The sequence below is a fragment of the Pelobates fuscus genome, chromosome 12, assembly GCF_036172605.1.
Source record: "Pelobates fuscus isolate aPelFus1 chromosome 12, aPelFus1.pri, whole genome shotgun sequence".
Classification (NCBI taxonomy): Eukaryota; Metazoa; Chordata; class Amphibia; order Anura; family Pelobatidae; genus Pelobates; species Pelobates fuscus.
Genome location: NC_086328.1, coordinates 39,830,590 through 39,855,724, shown reverse-complemented (window position 1 = coordinate 39,855,724; position 25,135 = coordinate 39,830,590). Strand labels below are relative to the sequence as shown.

The window sequence follows — 25,135 nt, the reverse complement described above, 5'->3', positions numbered from 1 at the left end:
TTTTTTAACCATTTAAAAGATAAACTCTCCAATAAAGAGAACAGCAAACTTCGGTCTTACATACTGTGTTCAGAAACACTTACCCTATCCAACAATACCATGAGCACAAGAAGAACCCCAACTAAAAAAAAGTGATGGACTTTTTCACTTCTCCTTCCCCCTTCAAAACACTTTTATGCAATATTATGTACTGGCAACATTCTGTACTGGTGCTGGCTAGACCTAGGGTTTAAAACGTAAGGGCAGCAGAATCACATGGAGATATATAGATATTACCTGATGCAAAGTCTGGGAACAACTCTGCATGCAGCAGAAGCCAAATTGCAGTCAAGAGCTACCCCTAAGTACCAACCACTTTTGGTGCCAATATGCCATTAAACCAGGTTAGAGAGAGAAATGAATAAAACATGTAACCCTTTAACAATACATTTCTGTTTGTATCATACATAGTCGAGTACCACACAGAATGATTTTTTTTGTTTAAAAAAAAAAAAGTTACATGTTCCGGTCTATACATTTAAAATATTGCTTGGTGGCAGTTCTGTGCCACTATAATGGCTTTAGAAGACATATTAGTCTTTTGGGTTGAGGCTGAAAGGGTGTCACAATAGAATGAGGTATTTGTAGCATCAACCGTGCATTTATGAAGGAATGGTGAATTTGTACAGATGTACATCGTCATTGGAATTGGCCAGAAATATATCAGGAGGATGTTCTTTAAGCTGGAGGGGCAATTTCAATCTGTCCTTTAGAACAGAGATTAAATCATTAAAGTACACACTAAGAAAATAAGCCCAGAGGTGAGAAGATACAGAAAAAGAGATGACGCACAGAGAATGAGGAAAAACAACAGAGGGAGAAAAAGATTATAGGAGAAAAGTAGCGCAAACGGCACACATAAACGATAAGCATGAAGCAGGAAGTGAGAGCACAGAGAAAAGATGAGTCAAGAAAGAGCACATCAAAAAAAATAAAAAAATAAAAGAAATTTGAACAGTAACCATCTAGTTCACTTTAACCTATTTACAAAACAAACTGAGAAAAGACGGACATAATGTCAAGGTTTGGCTGGATATTTTATACGTTCAATTTCCCAAGTTTGCTCAAGATCTGCTTTAGTGACTTTACAAATTGTTCTGGATGAAGTGCATTTACACTAAAAGAGGTAAGTAAATAAGAGGGATTACACAGAAAATGCCAATATTCTTTGGCAGATCCAGATTTTCAGTTGAGTGAAAAATACTAGTGCATGAAAAGCACAACTGTCACCTCAAAAATATATATTTTTTTGTAAAATAATCCTGTTAAAGTATTGTTCTTTAACCCCTTAAGGACACATGACGTGTGGCATGTCAAGATTCCCTTTTATGCCAGAAGTTTGGTCCTTAAAGGGCTAAAGGAACATTGACATTAGTAATACAAACGTGCTGTACTTATGTGCATTAACTGCCCTAGCTGGGCCAATCAGCATCCCTTCAAAAATGCATTGACTGAATTGAGGAACGTCCGGCATCTCCAAACGGAGTGTGGAGACCCTAAGAATCAGTCCTGCCAAATGACCAAAAAAACAAAAAACACTAATGGCTGTGAGCAGTGGCGTACACATGACCCATGGGGCCCCGGTGCGAAAATTGATCCGTGGGTCCCCCCCCCCCCCTCTCGCGCTTACTCTGCGCGGGTCGGGGCAGCAACACATGGCGGCGGGCACCTGGTCGCAGGGGTTGCGACCGCGGTATGTACGCCACTGCATGCAGATGCACACACACTTAAAGGACCACTACAGACACCCAGATCACATCAGCTCAATGAAGTGGTCTGGGTGTCAGGTCCCTCTAGTTTTAACCCTGCAGCTGAAAGCATAGCAGTTTCAGAGAAACTGTTATGTTTCACTGAGGGTTAATCCAGCCTCTAGTGGCTGTCTCACTGACAGCCGCTAGAGGCGCTTCCGCCATTTTAAGACACTGAACGTCCATAGGAAAGCATTGAGTAATGCTTTCCTATGGGCGGTTTGAATGCGTGCGCGGCTCTTGCCGTGCATGCGCATTCGGAGCTGAGAGGCGGAGGGATCCCCAGCGCCATGGGAGTCCGGCGCTGGAGAAAGGTAAGTGCTGAAGACACACACACACACTCTCACGAACAAATGCATACACACTAGCTAACAGACACACACATTTACTGACAAAGACACACTCAGCGGCAGACATACATACACACTCACTTACAAAACATACACTCTCACTGACAAACACACACTCACTAACAGACATCAAACAGACTCACTAACACACACACACACACAAACACACTCAGTAACAGACACACACAGTAACACACTCACTGACACTCACTAGCACACACTCTAACACAAACACTCACACTAACACACACACACACACACTAACGCTCACACACACTAACACACACACTAACACACACACACTCACACACACGTTTTTTTTTTTTTATTTAATCCCCCCAGCCTCCTTACCTTTTTGGAGTGCTGAGGGGATTCCCTGGGGTCCAGTGGTGCTGCTGGGCTCCTGGGGGGGGGCGATCACCCGGCGGGCTGGCTGGTCCTGCGGGCGCACGAGGGAGCACTCTCCCCTGAGTGCTTCCTCTTCAGCTCCCTCGCGCGCCGCGTACTGATACCGGCGCCGGAAGATGACGTCATCTTCCGGCTCCGGTATCAGTGCGGTGCGCGAGGGAGCTGAAGAGGAAGCACTCAGGGGAGAGTGCTCCCTCGCGCACCAACCGGCCGCGGGTGTAAGCAGGGCCAGCCTCGGGGGGCCCGGAGGTGGCCGGCTCCTGGGCCCCCCAGGAGAAGAGGCTGGCCCAGAGCGTACATACCGGTATGTACGCCACTGGCTGTGAGTGACAGCCACTAGAGGGGTTCATTGGATGCAATGCACCGACAGCCCTCGTAGCATAGTCTCTTTGCCCCAGAACCACTACATTAAATGGACATGCATTACTTGACAATTATTTTTTAAAAGACCAAGCAAATACATTAAACAAAAATACAAATCAAAATAAAGCAAGAACATTTTTGAAAACTATCTAATCAATGTTTATAAAACACACTATGAACTTGATCAGATTGCAATACTTGGCTCGCCTCTCAGCTAGAAGACTTTCTTCAACCCCCTCCTCCCTCTCGGAGCCTTCTCAGTTATTGACAAGTCCACTAATGACAAACAATGCATCACTGTGCAACAGAAGTAGAGAGTAGGGGAAGCAATGGTTTAATTCAAAGGTAAAGTTTTTGAATGAGACAATTATCTCAAAGTGAGCTGTGTTCCTTTACGATGTAGTGGTTCTGGTGCATCTAGTGTCCCTTTAACCCCTTAAGGACACATGACATGTGTGACATGTCATGATTCCCTTTTATTCCAGAAGTTTGGTCCTTAAGGGGTTAAAATGCTAGGATCCATTATCAGATGTTCTAAGAAAACAACATCAAAAAGCCAATTTAATCTCTCTGGGGAAGTCAGAAACAGTGGTTGCCATATTTCTAGTTGTGTCAAAATGCATGTCTAATATTTAGAAAGCCTGTGATTGTCAATGTACACATACATTACATACATACATACATACATACAAGAAAGCACTCATGGAACATTAAAATGTTTAATCACATAAGGCACATGGCAACAAACAAGTAAGCCTGACTTGGTGACAGATACACTTACTTTAATCACATAAGGCAACAAAAAAAAAAAAAAAAAGTAACATTTGAAATAATTTCTAAATACCACAAGTGCTCTATTTCTTGCAACAATTCTACACCGATGAACATTAAAACCAGGTGAATTGAATAACATTATTTATATAGTCACAATGGCACCTTTCAAGAAGGGATGCAGCGGAATGAAAATTCTGGGCCGAAACCGAAAATTCAGGATGCCCTTGGCCGAAAACTACGTACTTTCCCCCCCAAATTACTTTTAAAAAGTTTTTTCCCTATACATTTATTAATTATACTTTTTAATGAATCTAATTAATCTACTATGAAAAAAATTCCCTCCCCCCCCGTCCCCAGTGTTGTCTCTCCCCCCCCCCGTCCCCAGTGTTGTCTCTCCCCCCCCGTCCCCAGTGTTGTCTCTCCCCCCCGTCCCCAGTGTTGTCTCTCCCCCCCCAGTGTTGTCTCTCTTCCCCCCCCCAGTCCCCCAGTGTTGTCTCTCTCCCCCCCCCAGTGTTGTCTCTCTCCCCCCCCCAGTCCCCCAGTGTTGTCTCTCCCCCCCCAGTCCCCCAGTGTTGTCTCTCCCCCCCAGTCCCCCAGTGTTGTCTCTCCCCCCCAGTCCCCCAGTGTTGTCTCCCCCCCCCGTCCCCAGTGTTGTCTCTCCCTCCCCCGTCCCCAGCGTTGTCTCAACCCCCCCCCCCGTCCCCAGTGTTGTCTCAACCCCCCCCGTCCCCAGTGTTGTCTCAACCCCCCCCGTCCCCAGTGTTGACTCCCCCCCCCGTCCCCAGTGTTGTCTCTCCCCCCCCGTCCCCAGTGTTGTCTACATTTATTCTAACTATTCTTAAATTCATATATTCAAAACATCTGTAGATATTATATTATATTATATATAGTTATAAATACATAAATACATAGATATGTATCAAGATGGATATGCCCAATGTCCAGCAACTTATATGTTCAAATTTGTAAATGTATGTAAGATATTCCTTGTGGATACACTCCACTGGTTTTGTCTATGTTTCTATGCTGTAAATGTTATTCGAGCTGCCACTATCAACATAAACTGTGGTTTCACTTCACTCGCGAAACCGGAAGTGACGTCATGCGGAAGCACGCCAACACTGGCGATCATTTGACTGATTAAAAGACGGATATTTAAGAAGATTCCCATTCTCATCACAGCTACACATCCCTGAGGAAGTCCAGAGAAGGACGAAACGTGTTGGAATTGTTTTTATTTCGCTTTTTTACCGAACTTTTATTTTCATATTGTTTGATGCTGCTATCACTGTCCCTGATCCTGCATCTTGATTGGTTCAGCTGCTGCTTATGAATACCACCTAGTGTGGAGACAAGCGGTTTTTATTCTGATACACTGTAAGTGCAATACATGCAATAAAATTGTTACTTTTTATATAATCTGCACTATTTTTTCTCTCTATTTGGAGTGCATTAGAAGATCTACTGCCATCATATATTGGGATTCATCGCTGGAGGTCCCTCTTATTTTCCAGTTCCCTAACACAGAGTGAGATATGCCCGATTTCATCTTATTTTTGTGAGTTCTCTACCACCCATAATTTCAAGTGGTCTTTAACAATAGTACGCTATATATTGCCTATGTATTTTTTAAAGATACAATTTTGAACCTATACTTCAACATAATCTCAGTTTGTATTTATTTACACATTATCACTTTGGTGATTCACATTATTTTGTACCTTTGGGTTTTTTCTTTTTTCTTATATATCATATATATAACGTCATGCTAAGTATATTTTTATAATAATATGTACATATATTAATATAAAAATACACTTATAATTAAATTACACACTTATATATATATAATATATATACTAACTACAGGGAGTGCAGAATTATTAGGCAAGTTGTATTTTTGAGGATTAATTTTATTATTGAACAACAACCATGTTCTCAATGAACCCAAAAAACTCATTAATATCAAAGCTGAATATTTTAGCTAACGTTGTTTTGATGCCTGTAGTGTCTCTTTAAAGTGTGTTTGTGTGTATATAGATATAGATGTGAAATGAAAGCCCTATTTCTCATGAACAAAATTATATCTAATTAGTGTAATGGGGCACTTAATTATGGTTAAACAGACCTATATAGCTAAAATCCAGGTTTTGTTTTGGTTCAGAACTTGTACAATTGCCTTCGTCTTTAAGTGGTTAACAAGTCTAATCTAAGAAGTGTTCCTAAAATCTATGTCCCTCTCTTCAGGTCTTACTATACCTGGAAGTAGTTTTTAGTTTGTTTTTAGTTATAGCTATTTTAGGGGGATATCTGTGTGTGCAGGTGACTATTACTGTGCATAATTATTAGGCAACTTAACAAAAAACAAATATATACCCATTTCAATTATTTATTTTTACCAGTGAAACCAATATAACATCTCAACATTCACAAATATACATTTCTTACATTCAAAAACATAACAAAAACAAATCAGTGACCAATATAGCCACCTTTCTTTGCAAGGACACTCAAAAGCCTGCCATCCATGGATTCTGTCAGTGTTTTGATCTGTTCACCATCAACATTGCGTGCAGCAGCAACCACAGCCTCCCAGACACTGTTCAGAGAGGTGTACTGTTTTCCCTCCTTGTAAATCTCACATTTGATGATGGACCACAGGTTCTCAATGGGGTTCAGATCAGGTGAACAAGGAGGCCATGTCATTAGATTTTCTTCTTTTATACCCTTTCTTGCCAGCCACGCTGTGGAGTACTTGGACGCGTGTGATGGAGCATTGTCCTGCATGAAAATCATGTTTTTCTTGAAGGATGCAGACTTCTTCCTGTACCACTGCTTGAAGAAGGGGTCTTCCAGAAACTGGCAGTAGGACTGGGAGTTGAGCTTGACTCCATCCTCAACCCGAAAAGGCCCCACAAGCTCATCTTTGATGATACCAGCCCAAACCAGTACTCCACCTCCACCTTGCACAAACAGCACTTTTACTGATATAATTGTTGTGATACATTTTCCAGTTTTGAAACACTAATATTTGTGTTCAGCAAAGTCTCCTGAGTATAACAGTACCCCCCATGTACAGGTTTTATAGCGTTTTTGAAAGTTACAGGGTCAAATATATGGGTCGAATATTTTTACATTGAAAATGGCCAGGTTGGTTACGTTGCCTTTCAGAGCGTATGGTAGCACAGGAATGAGAATTACCCCCATGATGGCATACCATTTGCAAAAGAAGACAACCCAAGGTATTGCAAATGGGGTATGTCCAGTCTTTTTTAATAACCACTTAGTCACAAACACTGGCCAAAATTAGCGTTCAATTTAGTTTTTTACTTTTTTCACACACAAACAAATATGAACGCTAACTTTGGCCAGTGTTTGCGACTAAGTGGCTACTAAAAAAGTCTGGACATACCCCATATTGAATACCCTGGGTTGTCTACTTTAAAAAAAATATGTACATGTGGGGTGGTATTCAGAGATTTACGACAGATAATAGTGTTACAATGTCACTATTGATACATTTTAAAAATGTATGTTTCAAAACCGCAATATCCTACTTGTACTTATAGCCCTATAACATGCAAAAAAATAGCAAAAAGCATGTAAACACTGGGTATTTTTAAACTCAGGACAAAATTTTGAATCTATTTAGCAGTTTTTTTCATTCACTTTTGTAGATGAGTAAAAGATTTTTCACATAAAAGTCAAAAAACATGAATTTTTTCCGATTTTTCATCATATTTTTTAATTTTTTTCAAATTTAATTACATGAGATTATATAAATAATGGTATGTAAAGAAAGCCCCTTTTGTCCTGAAAAAAACAATATATAATTTGTATGGGAACAGTAAAAGAGAGCGGAAAATTACAGCTAAACACAAACACCACAAAAGTGTAAAAAGATGCCTGGTCGCAAATGTACAACATCGCAAAAACAGTCCGGTCCTTAAGGGGTTAACTGTGCCTATAAGTAGCCTTAAAGTGATTAAACGGGTCACTGAAAAAAATGCATTATCATTTAACTGCTCTGTGTACTTTTTTATAAATTAATGGACCATATCTTATTTAAAAGAGTCACGAAAAGCATTAATTGCATGCCTTGATATTTATCTAGAACCAAACATTGAAATGTACAACCTAAACAAACATGCTCTGAGAGCAAGAGAAAACTACTTGAGGACAATCAAAAGGCACAGCATAGGTAAAAGAATGGGAAAACAGCAGAACTGACCAAGAAATCCAGAAGATGACATTATACCAGCATCCACTGAAAAGGTCATAATTTAATTGCAGATTTTAGAACAAAAAGTCTAAATTACGCATGTTTCAGTGTGGAAAGGTATAGTAAGACCTGAAGAGAGGGACATAGATTTTAGGAACACTTCTTAGATTAGACTTGTTAACCACTTAAAGACGAAGGCAATTGTACAAGTTCTGAACCAAAACAAAACCTGGATTTTAGCTATATAGGTCTGTTTAACCATAATTAAGTGCCCCATTACACTAATTAGATATAATTTTGTTCATGAGAAATAGGGCTTTCATTTCACATCTATATCTATATACACACAAACACACTTTAAAGAGACACTACTGGCATCAAAACAACGTTAGCTAAAATAAGCCGTTTGGGGGGTCTAGATCATGCCCTTGGTGTGCTCAATTTCTGCCATATAAATGTTAAATCACTTTTGCTTCTGTCCATGGAGCCCTAGCCACACCTCCCATGGCAGTGACTCACACAGCCTACATGAAAAAAATAAATTTTTTAATCAGATGTTAACTTGCTCTAGAGGTCTCTGCTCTATTAACTCAACTTTAAAATCACACATGAGGCTCCTTCAGGCTGTGTCAGTTTTTTAACAGAGCTGGAGATAAGAAATTCTGAATTAAACAGAATGTGCAATACAAGTTTAAACATTAGAGGTCTCTTTACAGGAAGTGTTTAACCCCTTAAGGACCAAACTTCTGGAATAAAAGGGAATCATGACGTGTCAGACATGTCATGTGTCCTTAAGGGGTTAAGAAGGTTGTGCAAATCACATGTAGTGAGGTGTGCGTAGGGCTGCATAAACAAAATGATTTAACTTCTGAATGGCAGATAATGAAAATGAGACTGCAGGGGCAGGATCTGTACACCAAAAGTGTGTCATTAAGCTAAAGTTATTTTAGTGCCTATAGTGTTATTTTTTTTTATTTTTTTTTAATTAATTAATAAAATCTAATGGGGGAAAAAAAGTGAGAATTTAAGAAATGAGTTATTTCCCAAGGTCTCATTTGCATTTTCTGGGGTTTTGGGAAGTTACAAGGTCAAAAGACAGGGCTTGCAAATTAAAATATCCCTGAACTTGGTACTCAGGCAGGTCCCCCAATATATAATCAATACAATCACATAAGTAAAAGTAAGACATGAATATGCACAGGGAATTACATTTATTTATATAAATATTTAATTTCAATTGTATTTTGAAATTAATGTGTACATACATGAATACCAAATCTGAGCGAGAAGGGAGAGTACTTGTGCTACAGGGAGAGTTCAATCATTGGGAAACTATTCGTTTCACATTGTGTATGTTGCAGCTTAAATTGATAGTTTTTGTTCACGTTAATATATGCTCAATAAACCATAATAGCAATGCAAAAAACAGATTCATGAAAACCTTTGTAAATTTATTAAAAAAGAAAAACTGAAATATCAAATTGGCATAAGTATTCAGACCCTTTTCTTTGACATCTGAAATTTAGCTCTAATGCATTCCATTGAAATCTACAAGTGAAAAATTCAACTGATTGGATATGATTTGGAAAGACAAAGAAAGGCAAACACACACGCGCAAAAATGCTTATCAGAATATGTAAATCAAGTCATGAGGACAAAGAATAGACAGATAGAAGCACAGATTTTAAAAAGGCTACCAAAAAAAAAAAAAGTTTGTCTGCATAGAAAGTACCCAAGAGAACGTTGGCCTCCGTAATTCTTTTGTCAATCTTTATTATTGATGTGCAATAAGGTGCTCCAGCATTGATCTCTGCTGGGAAATTGTCCGCTTCTCCCGTCGGTATCCGCAGGTAGGCCGCAAAGAGGTTTTGAGTGCAGACTGCCAATCCGTCCCGAAATGTGTTGCCAAGGTGTACAGAGTGATCTCTACGTTCATAGGTTCAGGATTTCTCCAGCTTATAGTATATTGTGAACAGTTTTTCGGTTATCTATGGAGCTTACTCCAAGTGCTGCCATTAAGATGGGCAGTCAGGCCCCGCCCCCATGGCCTCTAATTCTAGTTCTTTTTTTTTTTTTAGACAATCTTAGTTTTTATTTCAAGTTTGAAACGTAACAATGACATCAGTAGTGTTAACAGATTCAACAGGTAGTTAGAGTATTCGAGGTTGTCTCGGTAGGCATAACATTCTTCGCGAAATCAGTATTGCGATTTAACAGTAAAACATGTGAACAAATCCTATCTATTATGCATTCGTGTATAAATAACTATGTCTTAGGAGTACAGATGGACCTGGGTCGCCTCCGCGGCCACCTTCGTTTGTCGTGCTACGTGCTGAAGACTAGTGTGGACTAACCTCCCCTTTCTCTTCAGTCATCCATCCCTTCCCACCCATCCTTCATATTCTTTAGCTCGTTACTGCTTATCCTTAAGTCTTGCCTAACTATGCGTCAGGAAGCGGGTTAAGGTCGGTAGGTCCCTACATGTATGCTTGGTTTTATTAGGGTGACTGCCAGTGGTTACTCTACGGTTGGGGTCCTCGTGAGGTGTCCGCCGTCTTTGTTTGTGTGCGGTCTACGTCTTGTGTTATGGGGATCCGGTGCGGCAGAGTCCATCTACACAAAGTCTTTGTGGCGCGTTCGGTGATCGCCCTATCCAGGTCTGGTGCGTCGAAGTTTGGTTAGCTGGGTCACAGTGTCCCGTGATCCATTATGCCTCTTTATCGCAGCTCTGCTGCCTCTGCCTGTCTGGCTAGGTGTTAATCTCTGTCTCGCTCAATCCTCGTGTTGTCGTCCTATGATCTGTCGGGATTTACTTCCCGAGTGGTCTGTGTCTAGTGTGTATTTGTGTGTGTGGTGGGCAGGGAAAGGGTGAAGTGGAGCGAGCGTGTGCTTGTATCCATGCGTTGAGTGGTCTGGATGTGAAAAGTAGCGGGGGCAGGGAGAGAGGTAAGGGTAGTAGGGTGAGGGGGAGGGGTAGAAAGAGACCCCCTCGTCTTCGTTCTCCCTGTAGCGGCCCATCCCTTCCCTCTCGTGGTCTCCCCGGCAACACGTGTGTCCGCGGATCCTCTGGGAGTCGCTGCCACGTCACTGCCTTTAGTCGCTTGTGAGTCCTGTGGTAGTCATGCAGAGGCTCCATTTGCCTGGTGACTACGCTGTTCTACCCGAGATGAATTCGAGCCAGGGCGTCCAGGTCTGAAGATAGCGTTCCGTTGTTCCCCTTAATGAGGCAGTGAGCTGTTCCATGCCATGGATCTCCTCCACTTTTTCCATCCAATGTTGCAGCGTGGGGATTTGCGGGGTCCGCCAGCGGACCGGGATAAGCAATTTAGCCGCATTGAGGAGTTGTTTTGTGAGAGATTTTTTATACCTCGAGAGGGGCATGTCAGTGTGATGGAGGAGCATATGCAATGGTTGGAGAGGGAGGTCCGAGTCCACAATATTTTTTATCTGTGTGTGGATTTGTTTCCAGTATGGGACGATGTGTCTACAGGACCACCAAATATGGAGGTCCGTGCCCACCTCTGACCCACATCTCCAGCATAAGTCCGGGATGTCTGGTAGCATGCGATGTAGGCGCTCCAGTGTTCTATACCACCCCGTTAGCAGTTTGTAGTTTAGTTCTTGGTGTTTAGAACTCAACGTGCCCTGATGTGTCAGTATATGGATCTTGTCCCATTGTGGGTCGGTGAGCACTGTTCCCGTAGCTTCCTCCCATCGCGCCAGGTGTTTCAGGGGAGTATGTTGGGTAGAAGTTTGTAACAGAGCGTACATGGTAGATACTCCTCGGTGTAGTGGTCTCCGGGCTGTGCATATTTTCTCAAATTCAGTCATAGACCTGTGGAACAGGTGGCGTCCAGTGTGCGATTGGTAATAAGACTTAATCCGGAAGTATCTGAATCTGTCTATGCCTCGTGGAGCTCCTTCCCGTATGAGTTCCGATAGTGGTTTCAGCGAATTCGCTGAGCACCATCGTTGTATATATGACAATTTTTCGTCTGTGAATGCACTGATGTCTTGGGGTTTGAGGCCCCCGGCCACATCGGGGTTGTGTGTTATCGGCGTCATTGGACCTGGTGTGGTGGTTAGAGAGAGCTTAGTCCGTACGGAGTACCAAACCTTCAGCGTTGCTCCGATGAGCGCATGGTTCCTGGCAAGTTGTCCTCCGTGGTGGTTGTCTAGCCATACTACTGCCGGGATCGAACCCTCCATTTGTGTAGTCTCCATGGTTATCCATGACTTCCCAGCTCTAGGGATATGCCAGTCGACAATACGGTGTAGGTGGGTGGCTCTATGGTAGTCCCGTATGGATGGGAGACCCACTCCACCCTTCGCCTTTGGTCTGCGAAGATGTAGTTTGCTCAGCCTCGGTGCTTTGGCCTGCCAAACGAACCTAGAGATCGCCTTGTCAATTTCGTGGAAAAAGGACGCCGGGAGGTTGATCGGGATGGTTTGAAACAGATATAGTAAGCGGGGAAGGAGGTTCATTTTAATTGCGTTTAGCCTCCCGAACCATGTAATACACAGACCCGCCCATCGAGCCAGGTCGCTTTTCAGGGTTTGTGCCATTGGGGCGAAGTTGTGGACATAAAGCTGGGAGAGGTCCGTGGGGAGCCAGATTCCCAAGTATTTAAGCCTCGCTTGGCACCATGTGAAAGCGAACTGTGCTCTCAGGTGAGCGACGGAGTCCGAGCTCAAGGTTATGGGAAGCGCTTCAGATTTGTCCGTGTTCAGCTTTAGGTTCGATAACTGACCATATTCCTTGAAGGCCTTCAGAAGATTAGGGAGGGAGACCAACGGATTGCGAATGAAAAATAGCATATCGTCCGCGTATGCGGCCACCTTATGTACCTCTCCCCGTAGGGTGAAACCCTCTATTCCACCGTCCCGCCTGACCGCCCCCAGGAAAGGTTCCAGGGAGAGGGCAAACAGGAGGGGCGAGAGAGGGCACCCCTGTCGTGTACCATTGCGAATGCGTAACGGTGCGGAGAGAGCCCCATTAATTCGGACTCTGGCCGTAGGCGTGGTGTACAGGGATGTGATCCAGGTCATCAGTCGGGGGCCAAATCCCATGGCTCGTAGTGTTGCCGTCATGAATCGCCAATCCACGCGGTCAAAAGCTTTCTCCGCGTCCGTGGACAGAAGAAGGATTTTTTGTGTGGCTTGTTTCGCCGCGTGGATGACGTTCAGTGCGCGAGTGGTGTTAGCCCTCGCCTCCCGTCCCGGGACAAATCCCACTTGGTCAGGGTGCACCAACTCCGGCAGTACACTACCTATGCGTGTTGCTATTATCTTCGTGAACAGCTTTAGATCTGCATTCAGTAGCGAGATCGGCCTATAGCTTGCGCAGATGGCCGGGTCCTTGCCCTCTTTAGGGATAACGGTTATCGTTGCCGTCAGGGAGTCTCTCGGAAACGTTCCTCCGTCCAGTATCGAGTTGAGGCCTAGTAGAAGCCGTGGTAGGAGCACATCGCTAAACTCCTTCAAGTATCGTACCGGCAAACCGTCCGGGCCAGGCGCTTTGTTCAGCTTCGAGCCTTTTAGTGTTAGTTGTAATTCTTCCAGTGTTATAGCGGCCTCCAGCTCCTCCGCCGCCTCCCGGCTTAGTGAGCTAGTGATATGTTGTTGTAAGTAGTCTGCGATCCGTCTGTCCTTACGAGGCCCTGCCTCTTCCAACTGTTCCGTGGTTAGGTTGTAGAGGTCTTCATAGAACCCTCGGAATGCTTCTGTGATTTTCTCCGGCAGTTGCGTCACCTGCTGTTCTTCGGTCTTGATTTTAGTGATGTAGCACATTCTCCGTTGTTTTTGTAAAGTCCTCGCCAGCAGCCGCCCGCACTTACCAGAGTATTCATAGAAGAAGCGTTGGGATTTTCGGATCGTGTACTGCAGCTTTTGGTTTAGGATATCACGCTGTTTCCACCTCATCCACTCTCAGCTCTAATGCAGTGAGGTCTGTCCTCAGGCCCACCAGCTCCTCTCTCAGTGCTGCACGCAGCTCCTGAGCTATTGTGCCTGTGTCCGCCTTTGTAAGCATATTCGCCGAGATCCGGGTAAGCTCGGCTCGTATCTGGGCCAGTTCACTAGATTGGGTACCTGTTGCGGAGGTTTCTCCTGCACTCTCCGAGCCCGGAGACGCGGGCGCCATTTTGTCAGCCGGTCGCGGCCCTCTCTGATCCGACGGCGTGTCGATAAACTCGTCCATCGGTCCGGTATTGTGTTTCGGGGAGACAGTCCCCGCCGGTCCAGGGGTGTTGGGCCTTTTGGTCCGGACCATGTTCCACCTGTATGCCGCTGGTGATCGCTAATTTGTCGGCCTGGGGTGTGGAGCGAGTTTAGTCTGCGTCCTGCACCATGCTCGTCCAGGCCACGCCCCCTCCTAATTCTAGTTCTTAAATGGAACAACCAGGAATCTTTCTAGAGCTGACCACCTGGCAAACCGTTGGTCACTCTTGATAAGCTGAAAGACCCCCCCCCCCCTCCCCCTAAAAAAAAAAAAAAAAAAAAAACACACGAGAAACAAGATTATTTCGAATGAAACAAAGATTGAACAGTTTGGCCACAATTCAAATAATCATGTCTGGAGGAAACCACTAATCATCTATGCAAAGGTATCTTGGGGGGTGCTTTTTAGTGACAGGAGGGGGTGTTTCAGTCGCAAGGACTGGTTAGGGCTAAAGGAAACTTAACAGCAAAATTCAGAGATATTCACCTTCCAACAGGACAATAAGCATACATACAAGGCAAAGTAATAGTGGCAGCTCTGTGAATGTCCTTGCTTTGTCATTATAAGGTATTGAATGTAGTTTGAAGTGAAAAAAATGGAAACAATTGTAGCATAAGGCTGCAACATAGAAAACAAAGTGAAAAAAAAAATGAAGGGGTCAGAATACTTTTTGAATGCAATGCATCTACACTTCAAAAAGCCTAGTATGATGTGTCAACAAAAACCTAGCACAACTATATGGACACGTGGCATAAGGAACCAGGACAAGAGCTAGGGGAATATAATTGTGTGGCAGCCAATATAGCATATAAAGGACTTACCTCCTGCACACTCCATTTGGAGTTACAGAGGAAAATAATGTACAGGTGGTACATTGCATTTGGCCAAACTACTCAGATCACTGCTGGAGAAGTGGCGTGGGGGAACCATGTAAATATTTAGTACCTTTTTGAGACTTAAAACGGGTACAAAAGGTCTTTGGTTACCCAATCACACTAACTCCATATATCTGTGTTCTATTAAGTTTACCTTTAAAATCTCCTTAAACCGCATCAGGCAATGTTATATCATATTTTAATATCGGCCAAACTAATGATCACCAGTAAGTGAAAAGTCACTTTAACACCAGAATATCACAGATCACTCAATCAAATTAACCAGAATTAGACATATGAGGCAATGTCCTCGACCCAATTTGGACCAAAGAAATCGACCCAACGACACTTCGTATATAGCAGACATTCTCTATGTATCTCTCATTTCCTCTGTTATTCTGCTACTAGTTTATCACCGACCGTCTTTCTTCTATACCACATGGATACCCACTGAGTACACACAGGCTAACTTCTTATAGTAGAAATAACTTACAGGATGGATGAATTAATAACGCCCAATGGTGCCTACCCTGATGTAAGTGGGGAGCGAAATCACTGCTTCTGCTCTCAAGAAAACGGAGTTGGACTCAGGATATGGAGTAAACAAATCCCTTCTTTATTTAAAAATATAAAAATTAAATATATATGTACAAGCTGTTATGGTACCAGGTCCTACGCGTTTCGTCCAAATGGACTTATTCAGGGACCTCCTGGTATTCAAGTGTGTAACAGCAGTAGAGATGTCGCGAACATAAAGTTCGAATGGCGAACGCGAATTTCCGCAAATGTTCGCGAACGGGCGAACCGCCATAGACTTCAATAGGCAGGTGAATTTTAAAACCCACAGGGCTCTTTCTAGCCACAATAGTGATGGAAAAGTTGTTTCAAGGGGACTAAGATTTCCATACACAGATTTCCATACACAGGCCAAACATGTGGCTGATAAACTTGTCCAAAAAGGTTACACTAAAAAGAGGATTGATAGAGAAATCCACATGATGTCTAAAAAAGACAGAAATGATTTCTTAATAGATAACCCTATTGGAAGACAGAAAGAAAATTTCAGACAATCTTTTTTTACCCAGTATAACATTGATCATCCTAAAATTAGGAGGAGTTTGTGTAAATATTGGCCAATACTGTTGGAGGACCCTATTTTGGGAGAACATTTGCCCAAGAAACCAAAAATTATATATAGGAAAAAACAAAATCTGAAAAATCTATTGGCACCAAGCTATGCCCTAAAAAATGTTTTTAAAAACAAAAAGAGTGATAAAGGTTTCAAGGGATGTAAAAATTGCAAAGCTTGCTCACAGGTCAACACAGATAAAGTTATGTCATATACCAGCTCCACCACTGGGAAGGAGTTTCATATTAAGTCGGGGATTGGCTGCCGCTCGGACTTTGTGGTGTATTTGCTTCAGTGTCCGTGTGGCAGTCAGTATGTTGGACGCACAAAGAGGTGTTTAAAAGTGAGGCTTCTTGAACACATTAACAACATCAAGAAAAAACTTGAAACCCACTCTGTTCCTCTCCATTGTAACAGTTGTCCACAATTATTTTTAAAAGGTTTACGTTGCATGGGGATGGAACAAATTCAACCACACTGGAGAGGGGGGAATAGGGAAAAGCGTTTGGCTCAAAGAGAGTCATACTGGATCCACAGATTGGGTACCCTCACACCAAGGGGACTGAATGTAGATATGGACATCATTTGTTTTTTGGATTAATTAAGTTAAAGAGAGAGATATACACATTCTCTTTTTATATGGATAAGTTACTTCTGAGATTTGAGTACACTAGTCTTGTGACTAGGCAAGAGCAATAGATTATCTTGAACACAATATGCATGTGCAATTAAGGATATGTCACTTTAAAAATTAAAATTATAGTTATATATTCACATGAATTATTGGTTTAAGGTATTATAAGAATTCACAAAAACTATTTGGGATAATTACTAATGGTATGTGATATAAGAATTTGTGATATATAGCTTTAGAATTATATTTGTATGCACACTTGGATAGGAAGTTGTTTCATTCAATTTTAATTTTGTTTTCAATTTATGTTATGAGATAGAGGATATATTAATGATTTTACCAGTATTATGGGTATTTTGTGCGCAATATTTAACAGCCCTTTCGTTTAGATTCTCAAGCACCATCAATATGCACAAGTAATAAACGGACTTATTCCTTTTTATGGTGGAACGCACGGCCATGTTATTTTTTCGAGTGTGGAACGCATACGGGTCACGTGACCAGAACGCAACGCGTGACGTATGCAGAAATGATAGAAAACTACACGAGAGGGAGCTGAAATCTTCGGTAAAAACCTACACCTGAAGAAAGATACCGGGCAACGAATGAAATTTAGAAGAAAGAAGACACCCACTATTCCACCAATGACTTGGAGGGACTAGCCCTATATAAGATTTTATGTGTTAGCGTTTTTTAGGATGCCATTGTACATGTTACTGCTGGTTTTACTAAAAAGGTCCCTGAGGAAGTCCTTTTGCACAAGGACGAAACGCGTAGGACCGGTGACCTGTTCTATTTTATATTTGTTTTTATTTGTTTTGGACACCTCCTGATTTTATGAGTGAATAAATTGCCTTGGAAGGATTCTTTTGGTCGGAGTTTGTTTGGATCATCTTGCTGACCCTGATACCCCATTGGCTACCACTCGAGGAGGGACACTGATTGACACCCCCCATCCATATCGTGGGGAGGCACCCTTTAAACGCTAAACCATTTGGAATTTGTGAGTGCATATATATCAGTACATTATCTTTGAGTATCAAACAATATTTGCACTGTTTTATCCTCTATTCTAGGTACACCAGCAGAATCCCTAAAATATCCTATCACTTATACCTTTGATGTAGAATTATTAAAAAAATCTTATTGTATTTATATTGAATTGCTGCTCTAACTCTGTATTAACCTGATACTGTGACAAATCCTCCATTTTGTCCTCATAACCTGACTTCTTCATATGAAAACTACATTACATGACAGTATTTCTCAGCACATCTAATACAATAGACAAAGACTGTATTCTCCATAAGGATATGACTAACCCAGGAACTGTTGAATTTCCCCTAACTCGCAACATAGTATAATTTAAAGGCCATGAGAACACAGTAGTAATGAAATGTTCTATTCATAAGAGACCTTGCACCTAACCACGAGATTTGACATCACCGACCGAGTAAAATGACGCTCAAGACCCCTTGTCCCCCACCCGTGTCCGAAAAAGTACCACCTCTTGGTGGGTGGACACGGAACTAACCACTTAGCTTTTGATCCAATTAATTATATTGATAGGTGGACACTAACCCAGACACTTAACAATTAATCCAATTAATGATGTTTATTCACTGATATCTTGATAATCAATGATGACGAAAATGTCTCTTAAAAGGGCCTGCGCGCCCTTTGATCTTGCACTTGCCAATAAATTTCCTCGAAGTTATTTTAACCTGAACTCCGTGTGTCAGACTGAATTACTTCAGCGTATATACGCAATTCAATTCTCTTTAATTTGGACAGGAACAGATAGACACTTAAACATTTTGGTTTACTGAAAAAGTACCATAACAACTTTGGCGCCCGAACAGGGACTCCGGGCTATGTCTGGCCGGTGAGCCGTCCTAAGGAAGACAAGGGTGGACGGAGGAATCCAGGGGGAAGGAAGGGAGACTGATCACCTCCAGGTACACGGTAGAGACTTCTGCAGAGCCACCGGTATGTTCCGGCCCCTTTGATTGACCCGTCCACGTGTCTGTGACTGCTTCCCGGGAGGACATCAAAGACAGGTAATATCTTGCCCGGAGTCTTATTACCCATTTGTTACCTGCATTTAGTCTATCTGTTGCCTGGGTGTGTCTAGTTTGGTTGCCCGGGCTGAATGTTTATTTGTTTCCCCTTTATGGGATAAAGGGGGGGGGTGGACCAGTGGTAGTTTGCTTGAGGGTCCTGTGTTTGTCTGTTTTCCCCTTTTTGGGATAAAGGGGGGGGTGGACCCGGGGGATTTGCCTGGAGTCCTGTTGCCTGTTTTACTCCTTTTAGGAGCCACGTGTTTGTGGCTGTAGGGAAAAAGGGGGGTTGACCTGTGGATGTGTTCCTGGGGGTCTTCTTTGCCTGTTTACTTCTTTTAGGAGCCTCGTGGCTGTGGCTGTAAGGAAAAAGAAGTTTGTGGAATTGTGGGATCTGTGTAGAATCATAGTTTCCTGTGATCCAATTTTGTGTCACTTTGATAGCCTAGCTAGCTTCACTGTGCGCTTTCGGACCATCCAGCTCTAGTTGAGTTGGGGACGTCCTGACCCGGACCATCCAGCTCTAGTTGAGTTGGGGACGTCCTGACCCGGACCCTTCGGCTCTAGTTGAGTTGAAGGTCCACTGATTATTTTAACTGTGGTAGGAGACTTAGCCTTGTGGCAGGGGACTCAGTTTCCTGGGGGGATTCAGGCAGGCATTGCTTGTTTTCCGCATCACGTGGTAGTGAGACTTATAGAGTGGGTTTTATAAGGGCACTACGGGAGTGAGGGTGGCGTGGCCACTTTAAGTGGACTGCTGTAACGAGGGAGGCTAGAAAGGATTTCGGACCGGTGTTAGCTGTTATCCTTGGCCGCTGGTAGTGAGACTTGAGGAAGTCATTCTCCGAGCGGGGACACTACGAGGTTGAGAAAGGTGACTTTGGAGTAAGCACATGTAGAAGGAAAGGGATTACTGTTGATTTCATTTGAACTGTGATGCATGCACTGTATTTCAACTGTACTGTTGTCTTGTTTGTTTAATGTGGAGTCATTTAAACTCCTGTATCTGTCTCTAAGGATTTTTCTTCCCTTACTCTTTACCTTTTCTACACTTCCTGTACTATTATACTATCCACTCCCATTCCTCTTAATAGAGAAGTGATTGGTCACACACTTCTCCCCTCGCTCCAATCCGTGTCTACCACCCCGGGTAGGCGGATTCAGTGACTAGTCTACGTTTTGGGAAGACGCACTTGAGAAAGACCCACGATTCTCAGGTGGCAGTCGAGCATTGTAGACGTTCCGGTTCAATTTTCCTTATCTTTCCCTATATCTGGGACGCTGGTGTAGGGGAGAAGGGATCATGGGGCAGGATTTAAGTAAGCCCAGTAAGGGCTGGTTAGCATGTGATTTAGTTGATGACAGAGAGGGTGAGGAGATGGTTAAAGGTGTTGAAAAGATTGCAAAAGTTTGTAAAATAGCTGTGCCGACATGTGGTAGATTACAACCAGAAAGTTGGCGTAGATTGTTGATGGAAAAGAAAGGCAAGCTTGCAAATTATGATTTATTAAAAACAGCTGAAGCATGGTATAGAGTAGCAAAGGCTATTCAGCAAGAAGGTTGGGTTGAAGAAGAAATAATTCACAAGGGTGTGAAAATGTTTGTGTACCATAATAATTGTGTTGCTGGGGCTCTTCCTCAGCCAGCGCCCCAAAATGGCGCCCGGGGGATGTCTATCCCAAAGATCCAGTCAGTAATGGGAGATTGCCAGCTGATTAATCCTCCCAATCCCCATCCCGTCACCTCTCCCGTTTGCCCGGTCCTAAATTCTGATGGATCCTACTTTTCCCCTTCTCCCTCCCTAACATTCCCATCATCCTCATCCATCCCCAAGCCACCTTCTGAGTCTAATGCTAACATCTCATCTGCCATTCCTTCCTCACACTTTGTCTCCGTAGATAATCCTACCCTCCCATCTGCATCTGCCCAGTTCACTAACCCCTCCTCTCCTGCCACTGTCAATCTTGCTGATCCCACTCCGGCTCCTCCTCCTTCAGGCACCTTTACTGACTCTTCCCCACCCTCTCCCTCGCCCGCCCCGACCACAGCCCAGTTTCCCACCCCCTCTGCTAATCCCTCCCCAACCTCACTGCCCACTCCAGGTTCCGCCCCAACTCCCACCCAAATGGCCTGGCCATACCCCTTCCCATACCCCTATCCTCACTGGCCATACCCCTTTCCCCAAGTCACTCCCCAGGTTCCGGTCATGCCCAGTCCGGTTCAGTCTGCCCCGGATGTGCCCACATCCAACATGGCCGCCACGTCTTCCCTTAACCCCAATGCAACTTCCTTCCCCGCCTCCAATATGGCGGCCCCCAGCCATTCAGCACCCCTGATGCCGGTGCTTCCCGGTGATTACCGGTCCCAAGGTTATGACCCAATGGCAACTCCCGCCTCCGGAGCTCCCTCCTATCCCCCGGCCCTGTCTCCTCAGGTGTTCCCCTCACGCAGAAGGTCCCAGATAATAGAGCTAGATGAGGAAGAGGATGACAGGCTGTCCCAGGGTTCAATGGAGGCTGCGAGAGCCCACCGTTCTATTGAAGATCCCTTCGGCCATCAGGGTCGGGGAGAACAGGCCCCTCCTAAATATGTCGCTTTTAACCCCACACAAGCTAGTGCTTTAATGAAATCTCTCCCTGACCCAGAGAAACAGCCTATGCCTTTTTACCGAGGGATAGTTCAGATACAAAAGACTTATTCCGCCGCCTGGCGTGACCTACTGAGCATTTGTGCTATTAAAGCAGGGGATGCATATTGGCCCAGCATGGCCCGCCACCTCAGTACAGATCTGCTTACAAGTGATGTTGATTATCCCTCCGGAGTAACCTTTTGCAATCAATTGAGAGATTGGGCTAAGGATAAACTTGCAGATCAAGCTGCTGGCCTTACTGATGTTGTGCAAGACAAAGGAGAATCAGTGGAAAGGTTTCATGCAAGATTATATCAAATGTTTACAGATTTGGGATTTGATCTCACTGACAAAATTCATTCACAAATGCTATCAGGTGCGTTTGTCCAAGGTGTTAAAGATTCCATACGCAAGGGAATCATTGCTGCACGCCCTGAATACAAGGTTGTTCCCCTAGATACGTTACTCCTAGTTGCTAGAGGTTTGGAATCTGCCCAAACCCCCAGAAGACCCAATTCAGCTCCTCTCATGGTGGCCCGTGCCACCCCCATCACCCCTGGCACCAAGGGTGTCAAGTTAGAGGACGTAACATGTTTTAATTGTGGGGCTAAGGGACACTACAGAAGTGACTGTCCAGAACCCAAAAGGGAACCGGGGGAGCCCAAAAAGTTTCCTACAGGGGAGCCCAAAAAGTTTCCCAAGCCTGCCCCGGCCCCTAAGACCATGAAAACGGTTCCAATTGTTGAGGAACCAGATGATGATTAGGAAATTGGCAAACCTGTGTCATTAACCCCTGTCATGGCAGTGTTTACAGGGGATAAGGGGGGGGGGCCACTTGCCACAGTGACTTTACCCATTGAAGGCCAACCTACCACATTTCTTATCGACACAGGCGCAGCCCGAAGTGTTCTCAGAGAACAAGACCTGCCAGACCCATCTTTCTTGTCAAGTATTGATGTCTCCTGTGTTGGAGTGGATGGCCAACCGAGACACAGTCCTCTAACAACCCCTCTGCGGGTTGGCACAAGCTTACTTGCTCGTTTTGTAGTTTCCTCCACATGCCCAATTAACCTGTTAGGCGCTGATGTCCTTTCACGCCTGCAGGCGTCTATAACCTTCACTCCAGATGGACAGGTAGAAATGTCTACACCTCTATCTGTTTCTGACACTTCAGCCCTGTGCTCCTTACCTTTGATGCTGCAATTAGATATACCCAATGAGCAAGCAGCAGAACCTAGGTCCAATTTCCCAGATGAGTTAAAAACTCAGGTGCCTGCTAAGTTATGGTCCTCAGGCCCAGAGGATATAGGTCATCTAAATGTCCCACCTGTGGTGGTTAAGCTTATCCCAGGAGCTAAGTTACCAAGGAAACCACAATATCCTCTAAAACCAGCACAGGCTGCAGCCATTTCTATTCACATCAAAGCGCTCCTGGAAAAGGGTGCTTTAGTGGAGTGTAAATCAGAATGTAATACTCCATTATTTCCTGTGAAGAAGAAGACTCTAAAAGGTGAGCCAGTAAAGTACAGGATGGTTCAGGATCTCCGTGCGGTCAATGAAGCCACTGTCCTGGACACCCCTCTTGTACCAAACCCCCATACCCTGCTCTCTGGCGTCCCACCTTCTGCAAAGTATTTCACAGTCATTGATCTAGCTAATGCCTTTTTCAGTGTTCCACTAGATCCATCCTGTCAATACCTGTTCGCTTTCACCCATGAAATGCAACAATATACATGGACTGTCATGCCCCAAGGGGCACAAAATTCTCCAAGTCAATTTGCCAAAGCCATGTGTACTATTCTTGACCCATGGCAAGCTGAACACCCAGAAGTTGTTTTACTCCAGTATGTGGATGATTTGTTGCTCTGTGGAGATGATATACCCACTACTGAAAAATGTTCAATTAGTCTGCTTTGCTATTTGGCAGAACAAGGATGTAAAGCTTCGCTTCTCAAGCTGCAATTCTGTCAACCCTCTGTGATTTTCCTTGGACATTGCCTATCTCAAGGTACCAGACATCTCACTCGGGACCGAGTCAGAACAATTCTGGACATTCAACCCCCAAGGACTTCAAAATCTCTTCATGCCTTCTTAGGCCTCATTTCCTACTGCAGAGCATGGATCCCAGAGGCCTCTCTGCTTATGCAACCTCTCTACGATGCACTCAAGTCAGATCCATTCGGCCTGACCAACGAAGCTCTGGACAATTTCAAATCTCTTAAACGTGCCATTGTCTCTGCTCCTGCCTTGGGCCTACCAGACTATACCAAGCCTTTCAAATTATTTGTCTCTGAAAGACTAGGTCATGCTACAGGAGTTCTTACCCAAACTAATGACTTAAAAGGCCGCCAGAGGCCTATTGGATACTTTTCATGCCAACTGGACATTGTGGCTAGAGGGACCCCTTCCTGCCTTAGGGCTGTTTTTGCTGCAAGAGAACTTATTGAAAGAACTTCAGACCTGGTCCTTGGCCACCCGTTGGTTGTTTTGGCCCCTCATGACATCTCTGCCATTATCAACCAAGTCCAGCTCAAGCACGTGTCTCCCGCTAGACACCTACGTCTGCAATGTCATCTTCTTCTGCCTGACAACATTTCTATACAAAGGTGTCAAGTTCTTAACCCATCCACTCTTCTTCCACTCCCTGAGGGGGGTATCTACTATGGGTTTGTCACAGATGAAACCTACATTTACCTTCTCTGTGGATGTATCAAGAAAATGCATCCACATTTAACTTTTCACGAGGACAAGACACCTCTCTGTGAAGGTCCAGATTACGCCTTCTGTACCATGTGGTACAAGCCAGACATTACTCCTGAACCTTGCTATGAAGATGAGCTCTATCACTGGTTTGAAGTAAAGCTCACTGCCCAAGATTTCTATTGTGACTCGGAAGGCAACAGCATGGTCCTGATCCAACTGCCCCCAGAACTCAATTACCTATACCATCATTGGGATACTGCTATTCCACATATTCCTGTTACCAAGTTAAAGACAAGATCATGGAATGACCTTGGGCCCATGGCAAAATTATGGGCCACCATGGATGAATCACAACTACAGGAAAATGGCATTGCCAAATACCCAGCAACTGACCTTCTTGAAGCATGGCCACGACATTTCCTGGAAAAAGAATTTAAAGACCTAGTTATAACAAATGACTATGACCCAGAAACTCCTCATGACTGTTTCGAACAGATGAAAATGGAAACAGTACACTTACCAACTGTGCATGAGAATCCATTACCGGATCCGGATTTTACTCTGTTTGTGGACGGTTCAAGGTATGCTGATGAAGAAGGAAAATACCATACAGGATATGCCGTAACCACGACAGGGGAAGTTCTCAAGTCATCACCTCTACCGCCAGCAATGTCTGCGCAAGAAGCTGAATTGCAAGCCCTGACTTCAGCATGCAAGATTTCCAAGGGAAAGCGTGCCAACATCTATACAGATTCAAGATATGCTCTGGGTGTGGCACATGACTTCGGCCTCATTTGGAAGACAAGAGGATTTCTTACCACTGCCGGTACACCAGTCAAACACAGCTCTGCAATCAAGGAACTAATGGATGCCCTCCTACTCCCTGAAGAAGTGGCCGTTTTGAAAGTAAAGGCACATGGGAAATTGGATTCAGATGAAGCAAAGGGCAACCATTTGGCCGATCAGGCTGCTAAGCAAGCA

At 43.9% G+C, this 25,135-nt stretch overlaps 2 protein-coding genes across 2 annotated transcripts in view; one reads left to right on the top strand and one right to left on the bottom strand.

The window, feature by feature from the left end:
• LOC134578629 (inactive hydroxysteroid dehydrogenase-like protein 1) overlaps positions 1-25,135 on the top strand; it is a 1,053,979-nt gene that overhangs the window by 86,052 nt on the left and 942,792 nt on the right. The window lies entirely within an intron of this gene.
• ATP6V0D1 (ATPase H+ transporting V0 subunit d1) overlaps positions 1-25,135 on the bottom strand; it is a 99,749-nt gene that overhangs the window by 27,353 nt on the left and 47,261 nt on the right. The gene's annotated exons all lie outside the window — the stretch shown is intronic.